This window comes from Coptis chinensis, chromosome 4 (genome assembly GCF_015680905.1).
Source record: "Coptis chinensis isolate HL-2020 chromosome 4, ASM1568090v1, whole genome shotgun sequence".
Lineage (NCBI taxonomy): Eukaryota > Viridiplantae > Streptophyta > Magnoliopsida > Ranunculales > Ranunculaceae > Coptis > Coptis chinensis.
In genome coordinates, this window is record NC_141459.1 from 57,447,589 (window position 1) to 57,458,768 (window position 11,180).

The 11,180-nt window shown below is 36.8% G+C and overlaps 1 pseudogene across 1 annotated transcript; it reads right to left on the reverse strand.

Annotated features, from left to right (window-relative positions):
- Positions 1-1,018: 1,018 nt before the first annotated feature.
- On the reverse strand, positions 1,019-4,171 carry LOC147504142 (cysteine-rich receptor-like protein kinase 8; annotated as a pseudogene). Its single transcript, XR_015220987.1, has 7 exons — positions 3,187-4,171; positions 2,894-2,987; positions 2,594-2,810; positions 2,229-2,434; positions 1,799-2,043; positions 1,427-1,578; positions 1,019-1,327 (listed from the first exon to the last, which is right to left on the reverse strand). The product of XR_015220987.1 is annotated as a cysteine-rich receptor-like protein kinase 8 (transcript).
- Between the last annotated feature and the right edge of the window lie 7,009 nt (positions 4,172-11,180).

The window sequence follows — 11,180 nt, forward strand, 5'->3', positions numbered from 1 at the left end:
TATTAATTAAACAACCAAACTGGAAAAGACAAAGAATTGTCCACATCAAAAATTTAGTGAAAGGCAATAAAATATTCATATCTCATAGCTCTACATAGAACATGTGGATAACAGTTACACAACTAAACTGGAGAAGACAAAGAACCGTCCACATAAAAAATTTAGTAAAAGCCAATATAATATTCATATCTCATAGCTCCACATAGTTACTATTACTTTTCATAATAATTTAATATAATGGCACCCGTTCATAGGGTAACGGGTTCGAAAACTAGTTTAATATCAAATATAATGTAACTTTACATATAATTACCAAAAAAAATGTAACTTTACTTATGACACCAACATAATAAGAGCATCTCTAATGGAAGGTCGAAGGCATAAACAATATAAAGTGTAAAGTTTACACCTCTAAATTCAAAAAACTCTTTCCAATGGAGGTTGTAAACTGTAGTTAATAAGCTAATAGAGCGAGTTCTCCACCCGATACAAGTTCTCCACTTCAAGGACATCCCTCTTTACAAGTTTGATATCTAATTTTTTAATTCGGACGCCACTCCGACCCTTTTTAAATTAAACTTAAACGTCACTCAAGTGACATCCCTCTTTTTATTTTTTACATTTTCCATAAGTGTTGATATCTAATTTTTAAATGTAAATGAAGTTGTTAAATCCACGTCCCTCTTTAAATTAAACTTAAACGTCACTCCAAGTGATGTTCGAGTTTTAAATCTAATTTATTTTTTTTTACATCTTTCCATTGGGAGCTATAGAGTGTGGATATATATAGTCTATAAATTAGTGTGTAAATGAAGTTGTTAAATCCTAATGGCACCTAGGTGGAGCCTATGTGGAGGTGTAATTTTACATCCCTGATTGGAGATGCTCTAAGAATGTTATATTCTGAACTTTTGGGTAGTAGTCAGTCATTTAAATAAAAGTTACACGGCAAGTACGCAATCATTTTGCTTAGACTTGAACATGATAAATAATGTAAAAACCCAATTACTCCGAAGTCTTCACCGTGGAAAAACATTAGATAGAGTTAATTCATTAATAGACAAAGTGTTGAGCTTGGATATTCAACTACTGTTTGGGTGAGAATTCTCCCAACTGAAAAGGCAGGTTGTCTAGGCTGAGGAAGTTTTAATGATTCACTTCCAAATGCGAGAAGGACAAATGACATAGAAGGTCTATCAGCCGCGTCTTCTTGAACGCACAGAAGCCCAATATGGATGCATCTCAGTGCATCTTGTTTTGAACACGATTCGATCAACAATGGCTCTACGAAATCCATTCCTCTGCCTGTATTCCATAAGTGCCATGCCTGTAATTGGTTAAATATGATAAATTTAGATTTATAAGGTTTAGAGACGACCTTTATTTTGAGGTAAATGACAAATTTACATTTTAAGTAAAAGCATACATATGTGAGGAGGCTTTGAGCTTGTCCTCTCAGGTAGAAACCAGCACCTCTTTTACCACATAAAATCTCAAGTAAGACAACTCCAAAGCTATAGACATCGGACTTCACGGAAAACAGACCCCTCCATGGCATATTCTGGAGCCATGTATCCACTTATCACAACAAATACAGTTCAATGTAAGATTAGCAGCATGAGTAACTATAATGGACTATGAAAGAATAAGCTTCAGTAGTTTAGTAGATGGTCTTGGTTGATATTCTTGCAACTTAATAATATAAAGGGTAAAACCGTTATATAATTGTTAGAATTTGATCTACCCGTTCTAAACTTCTAATGTAATGGGCTATAAGGATAAGACACACGATACTTACTGCGTTCCAACTTCCAACAACTCTCCTTGTATTAGCTATATTCTGGTTTTCAGCAAAAATCCTGGCCATGCCAAAGTCAGAAATCTTAGCATTCATCTCATCGTCAAGCAAAACATTGTTAGGCTTTAAATCTCTGTGAATGACTTTCAGCGGAGAATCCTCGTGAAGATAAAGAAGGCCTCGTGCGATTCCAATAATAATGTTGAAACATGTATTCCAATCAAGTAGTGGGCGTCTTTCCGTATCTGGCAGTGAAATACGGTTGGAGGTTAACATCTATTAACCACTTCTACATAACTTAAACTTATCAATTTGTATACAGCAGAAGCTAGATTATTTGCAAATACTTATTTTATTTTTAGTTGCCTAAAATATTAGCAATATCTATATCAAATGTAATTATGCAGGACAGGGGAGGAACGTGGCAAACCGAATATGAACTTGCCAAGGCTCCTGTTGGGCATGAATTCATAGATGAGCAATCTTTCTTCATCATCTATACAGCAACCTAAAACCCTCACCAGGTTCCTGAAGTTTCGAAATTAGATTAACCTCATTCATGAATTCCTCTAAACCATGCCTAGTCTTCCGGGAAAGCCTTTTAATTGCTACCTCCTTTCCATCAGGCAGGGTACCCTGAAAAATTGCAAGAATTCTTAATTACAAAACCTAATTAAGCAGATTATGAGGATGGCTATCTTTTCCATATCATAAATCAAACGCTTCTAGTTTCAACTACAATTTGTTGCTAAATTTACAATACACGAAACATAGCCTAGATAAATCATACTTCACCTTGTAAACGGTTCCAAATCCTCCTTGTCCTAGCTTATTTGAATCTGAGAAGTTATTTGTAGCAACTTGTATAATACTGAAATCCATCAAGTTCATGTAATCCTGAGTAGGAGTCTGTTTGTCGTCTCGAGTGCGCCTGCTTAAGAGTATACTTGGGACTACGGAATCATCTAGCAATGCGTGTTCGTTCTTTTCTTCATCTGCAAAGAAAATGAAGCTGTACTTTGTTTCGGAGGTCTTGATGAGGACTACGAGGATAACTTACTTTTGTACATATTTGTTTACCTTTTTGAGTTTTACCTCCATTTCAAGTAGCAGAAGAAGAAGCCAACGATAACACCGACTAAAATTATTGATGCGCTGGTGATGGATGCAATCCTCATTTTCAGATGCTCTGTACAAAGAAGTTCCTTCTTATTGTCTATGAGTAGTAAAATAACACTCACGTGCTACATTTATCAAATTGATCAAAAGTCCAGGATATTGCTATAGACTAAAGAATCATAAGATATCTAATTCAACATAACAATGTTCCGATACTACAATAATCTACATCTATCATTTAAGGTGCAAACGATATAAGAGGTTCTTACCAGTGCTAGGTGTGCCAATTGACGGAGTGGAAACCTGATAAAAGCGATACAGTTCGTACCTCAAATTACAACTCTGAGCAAGAAGAATGCCTCCACTATGATTGTATAGTGAGAAATCTGCAAAAAGTTCTTCTCTCCCACGTTCTAGGCATGTCTTACAAGACTCTTTTGATAGATCCCTGGTACATTGTACGAGACCATACAAAGTACCGTCCCCTGTCACGCTTACCTCCCCAGAGGCAAACATGCTATTAGAAGGATCATTAATGGCCTGGTTTAAGAGGGTTGTTAACAAGTCCCTCAGAGGTTTAGCAAATGTATCAGGATTTAACATATTTTGGTCCCTGGTATTCCACGATGAGTACTTACCGTCGTACCCCATCTGGGTAAAGAAGTCCTTACTAGAATACCGAACTTGACAAAATTGATAAAAAATAGTAGCATCCTTCGCGTTTGGGCATTGCTTTTTGATTTCTTGAGTACTATCCTCTATGCAATTGTTACAAACAGTAGAGTTGATATCGCCTCGACAAAGAGTGAGACCGAAGACTTGGTTGCTAGGGTCTTCACCAGCAGAGGTGTTGTAGTAATTATCTGAAAATGATGTTTCAGAAGGAAGAGATTTGAGGAGCTTATTGAGGTTAGATTCAAATGCACTGTTGTTTGTGTAAGTGGTTGTGTTTTGACAAATTCTATAGAAATGATTATCGGCTTTAGCACTACGAGTATGAAGCAAGAGCAGTGATAAAGGCAAGAAAAGCATGTAGGAGGTCGCTGCTGCAATAGTCATTTTAATGCGGAACTTCTTCTTCTTCGATGTCCTTACAAAAACATAAAAAGGGTTGAGAACACAGGATTGAGGAGATGGTTAGCCGTTACATGTTGGTTAAATTAAGGAAGTTGTGGCTAAGATTCTGTGAGAATTTGAGATATAAGGTGAACATGTTCATTGCTGAATAGTTTGTAGACTTTTAGTGCTTCACAAAAGTCAGCTACTTCGTCAAGATAGTCAGCCTCGATATATAATGGGTCCTGTATTGGGCGCCACCAAAATTGGATTAGGCAGCCTCCAGCCCAAGCCCAAATCGCAAAGCCCAACAAAAAACCCAGTACACCCCACCACCTAATCGCAAAACCGGAAAAAGTTGTTGTAACCGGTCATCTCTCTTGCGATTTCTCACCCAAAACCCTCGACAAAATCCCTCTCGCGATTTGTAAACAATCATCCTTAAATCCAACAAGAGAAGCATTTTCTCACAACGACAAAGCATTGTGAGTTGCTGGGCCTGTTGGTTCTCAAGTTCTTCAACTTCTCTATCTTCAATCAGCTTCAAGTAAGTTAATTTATTTTGTGCGATCAATCAGCTTCAACTTCTCTGTCTTCGATCTGCATTGTGTTGGGTTTGGTGATAAGCAGGAAATTGTTTTGTGTTTCATCTCCATTTCTGATGGATGGTTGTGAATTCTAGTTTTCAATGTGAAGTTATTGAACAATCTTAATTCTGTTGAAGCTACTTAATCGGTGTCTTTGTAATTGGGATTACATTAGATAATAGTTACTTTTAGAATGCAATCTTAATTTGTACTTACTTTTAGTTACATTTAAGCGAAAATCATTTGATTTAAAGAATTTTGTGTATTTGGGATTTGGTATAATGTATGAGGCGATTATGATAAGGATGACTATAGAGTAAATAAAGATTAGGAGGTATATCAACTTGTTTATCAATTGGTTTGAGTGTCTCCCTCGCATTTTCAACAGTGTGAGTTTAAAAGGACTGAAGGAATTGTGAATATGTCGTAGTCTTGATTGCATTATCTGCTATTTTGTTGGTCGTACTTCTTGGTTAGTTTTTTTCCTAGGATATATATTTTGTAGTCATCATGTTTAGAAATAGGAATGGTTGTATGAAAGAAAAACATGTAGAAATGTGAACTCATCCAATTGTGTCTCAAGTACATTGGTAGAAGTAGAACAACTCTTTTTTTTTTCACTATAATTCATGTTGAATTTCTCTTGAAAAGTTGGTCATCATTTCAAGATGAATGAATGCAGCAAAGGCTGCTATATGGCGAAAGTATGGATTTTTTTTTAAACAGTTGAAGGAAAATGTGCAATAACACTTCTCTATCTAAAATGTCCTTTTGTTCAAGCGAGCAAATTTTTTAGAGAAATACGGAGGGACATGTATTACAGTTTTGTATGTCAAAAACGGTTGAGGCAGTACATGAGGCTCCGACAGTTCAAATTATGGGTAGGGTATGTAGTCAGTTATACAAGTGGAGAGGTTGTTTCTGCAACTCGAACCCGTAATCTGCAGGTCACAGTGGGACACAGGGCACCAAACTTGTCTTCTGTTTTGATAATGCCAAACACTACACTAAGACTAGATGATTGCTTCATTGTGTCTTTAATGTCTTATCATCCAAGTTTCTTATTGGTCAAATTCGAACTATTTTGGCTTGTATTCTTTCTTATTTAACTTGATGATTTTTTTAACCTCCTTCTGTTTAGCTTGTTGATCATTTGTTACCGTACATGAGGAAAATAACTTTACATGTTTTTTTTTTGATTGGCAACTTTACATGTTTCATTTGCTTCTGCTGTTATATTGCTAGTGGCTTCCCATGTCACAACTTTATCTATCAAAATCACCCATATTTAGAACAAATTTATATGTGCAGAAGCGTGCCTCCGACATATATCCATGTCCTGTAAACACATTGGCTTGTAGTTGATTTTCATTTGAAAGATCTTGATCTGCTGTAATTACAAGCTTCATCAAAAAATCATTTGGGCATCAAAAGTGTGTCGTTTAAGTATTATAATCTTGAACGAATAATCTTAAACACAATCTTTCATCAGCCGTGTACGCATAATACTTGATGTACATAAATGACGGTTCATACAGAAACAGTCTTGTATATATATACATTTTCACTGTCGTGTAAATGTTAGGTTATATGTAGATATGGTTGTTGGAAGGATGTCATTATTGATTTCCAGGTTATGACAGGTTTAAGTATACGAAACGTTGACCAAACAAAGGAAACTCTGCCCAAAATTCGATAGAATTTGGATAGCGTAACGCCTCATTCTATTTCTTCATATATACTTGGAGTTATCATAGCAAGCTTATAAGTATATTAGTTTTACGACTGGGATGATCTCCCTTTTCTAGTGTTTTTCTTTGTACATTGTTTCTTTAAATATGGTTTATTTTTAAATTTGGTTTACTAAGGGCATCTCCAATGGAGAGTGTAAATCTCCACCTCCACATAGGTTCCATGTAGGCGCCACTAGGATTTTACACTCTTATTTTTAAAGTAATAAAGATACACCTCATGACTCTTCCAATGGTGGTGTGGAAATAAGAGTAAAACAACAGACGTTAACCGTTGCAAGTTTGCAAAAGTAAAATTTAAATAGAGAATCGCACGTCACTTCAACTATCGTCCGTATTTCAAAAATCTGAAAACAAACGTAGCGACGGTCATGGCCCATCACAAATGAAATATTTTAACTTCCCACGTCTGTTGAAGTGACGTCCGGACTTAAAAAACCCACCAACGACATTTAAAGCTACGTCCGTGTTTCTTATTAGCTAATAGCATGAGAGGGGAATTTCCACCAAATTTTAACAACTAATAGCTATTGTATACGGTTTACCCCCTCCATTGGAAGGAGTTTTTTCAAAATAGGAGTGTAAATTTCACACATTATACGCTTTACACTCTCCATTGGAGATGCCCTAATACTTGTTTTATTTTTCTTTTTAGCGATGGGTCCTCAATCAAAGAATGTGAAGAATGTAGCGAAAACTACATTCAAGGGTGTGAAGAAATTGTTTGGTGGCAGTTCCTCTAGTGGTGACGCAGTTGGAAGAAAGAGACAAAGGGCAAAGGGCTTAACGACATCAGCGCATATAGGGGACTATTTGGAAAAAGAGGTTCCTGAGGTTGATTCATCGAGTGAAGATAGTGTAGATAATGATAACAGTATAGGTTTAGATGTAAATATGGACAAATGGAAGAGTATAGTGGAAGAGGAGAGTGAGGAGAGTGAGGAGGATGATGAGGAGGATGAGCAGGATGATGATGTGGAAGAATATGTGATAGAAGACGTACCACTAGTGGAAGAAGCACCTCCGATATTGGATTTCGTAAGAAAATCCAATGATGATTTGGAGTTTCAAAGAGGTGTGTATGGGGGTGGCCCATATGAGTTAGAGTTGTTGTATCGCTATGCGGTATATGTCGCTCGCGATGTTTGGGAGAGAAAGGTAATATTTTGTTTTTCTTGGGTACTTTGATTTTGTTTTACAAAATCTTTTGTTTCTGTTCATATATATCTAATGCGTGCTCGGTTATTTCAGGAGGATCACGGAGCGTTGAAGTGTGTTTCGCACTTAGCAAAGTTATCCCAATGGGATTTCAAGAATGAATGTGGAAGGTCTCCGAGATTTGCCCAACAGTTGAGAAGGACTGGGTTGTTTGATCTCGTGGAAGGTTATCACAAGCATATGGATCCACCATTGATCTCTGCATTTATGGAGAGATGGCATTTGGAGACCAACACCTTCCATATGCCAGTTGGGGAGATGACTATGACTTTGGAAGATGTTGTCCAAATCTATGGAGTCACAGTTAGAGGAAGAGCGGTGCAAGGGACAGTGAGCTGAACTTAAACGAATCGATAAATCTCCTACATATTGCTCCGGGGCTCCCTATTGATTTGATTAGGGCGGAGATGGAATCTAGCAGGCTCACTTCAAAGTAAGGCTAGAATTCATCCGGAAGCATTTTGCGAACAAGGTTCATGATAGCCCCATATGTGATGCTGCTGGGAAAATGGTGGAGAAGGCCTCGAGTTTCCAGGAAGTCCAACGGGCTGTCAGAGCTTTTATCCTGTTTTCTTTTGGATGTGCCATTTTTACTAACAAGTCTGGAACTGGAGTGCCTATATGTTATCTGAGGCCATTGTTGAAATTCAGTGAGATAAAAGAGTATGCATGGGGTGCAGCAATTTTGGCGCTTTTGTATAGAGGTCTTGGGGCTGCCACATGTATGAAGGTGAAATGGGTTATAGGCTATATGACTCTTCTACAGGTAAAGCTTGAGTATTTTAGAGTTTATTTTTTTTAGTGTTAATTTTATTACTCTATCAATATGTTAACTATTTGTGTATATCTAGACGTGGATCTATGAGTATTTTCCGGTACTCAGAGCAGTCCCAAACTTCGACTGTAGCTCGTCTCAGCCGCGTGCTCATAGACACACAGTAGTCGCTCCACACTATTACGATACAACCCATGCATTGCAGTATTATCGAGCAATAATTAATGATTTGAATTATTTCAATGTAAGTATTTAAGTTTGTTTATATTTTTTTTAGTAATTGATCTTTGGAGTTGTTAATGACACATTTGATTGTGTTTAAGGTTGATTAGCATCCCTACAAAAATGTCAGAGATACAAACCCGATCGATGACATTGCATTTTTTGAGGGATTGCTATATTTTTTCAACATTCTCGAGTTTTACGCTGTCGCAAGGGTGCTGCGTCAGTTGGGTCACGTGTAGCATGTACCTGTAAATCCTCCAATACCAAATTGGAGAACAAGAACTGTGGTAGGACGGAGGTATGAGGTGAACTAGACCAATATTGGGCCAATTTACTGGGAGTCATGGCAGAATCACGTGATCCAACCCTGCAATCGAGGACCTATCTTGTCTTATCCATGGGAGTGTCATCAAAACTACATGACTTGGTATGCGAGGAATTCTCATGTAGTTTTGGTGAACCCTAAGCGTCTTCCTATTCATCCCTCCCTAGATACACTGCCTAATTGTTCACCAATTGTAAGTATTGTGATTTTTAATTGAGTTTCTATAACTGTGATTTTTTGCATTCGATTGGCAATTTATCTTGATATCTCTTTTTTCGACAAAACGACGTCATCGATGAAACCAATCGTTTGCTAAAGAGAGGTCTGCAATTGGTTGGGAATAATATTCTAGAGGAAGCAAGGTCCTCCTTCGAACGGGCGTACAACTTGACTAGGTGCAAGTACATTGATGGGCGTTATAGTTCATGATTTGTTTCAGTTTAGGGTTTGTAACTTTGTAATTTATTTGATGGATGGATTATTTGAAACTTTGTTAACTTTGTTTCAGTTTTAGTTTGATGGATGTAATTTGTTTCAGTTTAGGGTTTGTAACTTTGAATAGATGGATTATTTGATTTGGAAAGAATGGATGAATATGATGTCTGAATGGATGTTTGATGTTTGAATGTTTGAATGGATGAATGAATGTTTGAATGGATGTTCGATGTTTGAATGGATGAATATGATGTTTGATGGATGTAATTTGTTTGAATGATGTTTGATTAACTGGAATCTTGATTTTGAGTGATGATTAAGTGGAATTTGATGAATATGAAAGTGTTGTAAAAACGAAATGAACTTTCAAATTTTTTTTGTCCAAACGATCTAGCCGTATCGTTTGGTATAAAGGCCAAACGACCTTGTCAGATCGTTTGCCCTTTATACCAAACGACTTCGGCAGATCGTTTGCCTTTAAGCCCAAACGACCCAGCCACATCGTTTGGTATAAAGGCCAAACGACTTTGGCAGATCGTTTGCCTTTAAGCCGAAACGACCCAGCCACAGCGTTTGGTATAAAAGCCAAACGACTTCACCATGTCATTTCAGTCATTATTGACAACATACGAACATTATTTCAAATCACTTGATTATCATCCGAATCAACTAGTCGATTACTCGATTGCCATCCGAATCAACTTAGTCGATTACTCGATTGCCATCCGAATCAACTTAGTCGATCGCTCGATTTTCAAATCACTCGATTGTCGTCCGAATCAACTTAGTCGATCACTCGATTTCCAAATCAAATCAAATAAAAGCCTTAACATTATTTCCAAATAACATAAAAATAAAATCAAATTACACTTGTTCCAAATTACATCAAAATATCAAATTACATCAAAATATCACTTAGTCGATCGTTCGATTTCCAAATCACTCGAGTGCCGTCCGAATCAACTTAGTCGATCACTTGATTTCCAAATTAAATCAAATAAAAGCCCTAACATTATTTCTAAATAACATAAAAATAAAATCAAATTACACTTGTTCCAAATTACATCAAAATATCAAATTACATCAAAATATCACTTAGTCGATTGTTCAATTTCCAAATCACTCGATTGTCGTCCGAATCAACTTAGTCGATTACTCGATTTCCAAATCAAATCAAATAAAAGCCCTAACATTATTTCTAAATAACATAAAAATAAAATCAAATTACACTTGTTCCAAATTACATCAAAATATCAAATTACATCAAAATATCATATCGACAACATACAAACAACTTAGTCGATAACATGTACTGTTGGGTCTTCAACGAGCTCGTTTTCCCATATTAAATTGGGAATATTCAATGCCATAAATTGCAATTGCCTTGCTGTCAAGTCCAAATTTCAACTTTCAGCAATATCATATCGAGCTCTAAGCCATTGGCGCATTACTGGAGGAATCAGACAATCTTCAACAAGTTCAACATTGACAAAATGATTTCCACCAACATGTGCGCTACCCAACACTTGGGCCACTCTTTCAGGATTTTCTTTGGTTCTCAGTGGCATGATAAGGAAGCACTAACGAGCTCCTAAATGCAGGAGGACAACATTAAATCTTGAAGCAAATAGGTATCCAGCAAATGGCATGCTCATCCACTTATTTAAGGGTGCGTAACCTTCTTCATGTAGGATTTTCTTCATCGCATAAACAACCTCACTTTGACTGTACAAAGTACAATAAAGGGGGAGGTTGTCAATAAGCTCTTGGTACAAGTCCTTTCTCATCTGCAGCCAATCTTCTTAACTTCTTCCTAATGCAATGCAGAAAGCTCTATAACTGCAGTTGCCATCGCCAACAGGGTCATGGACTATAACAATGTATTTATGCA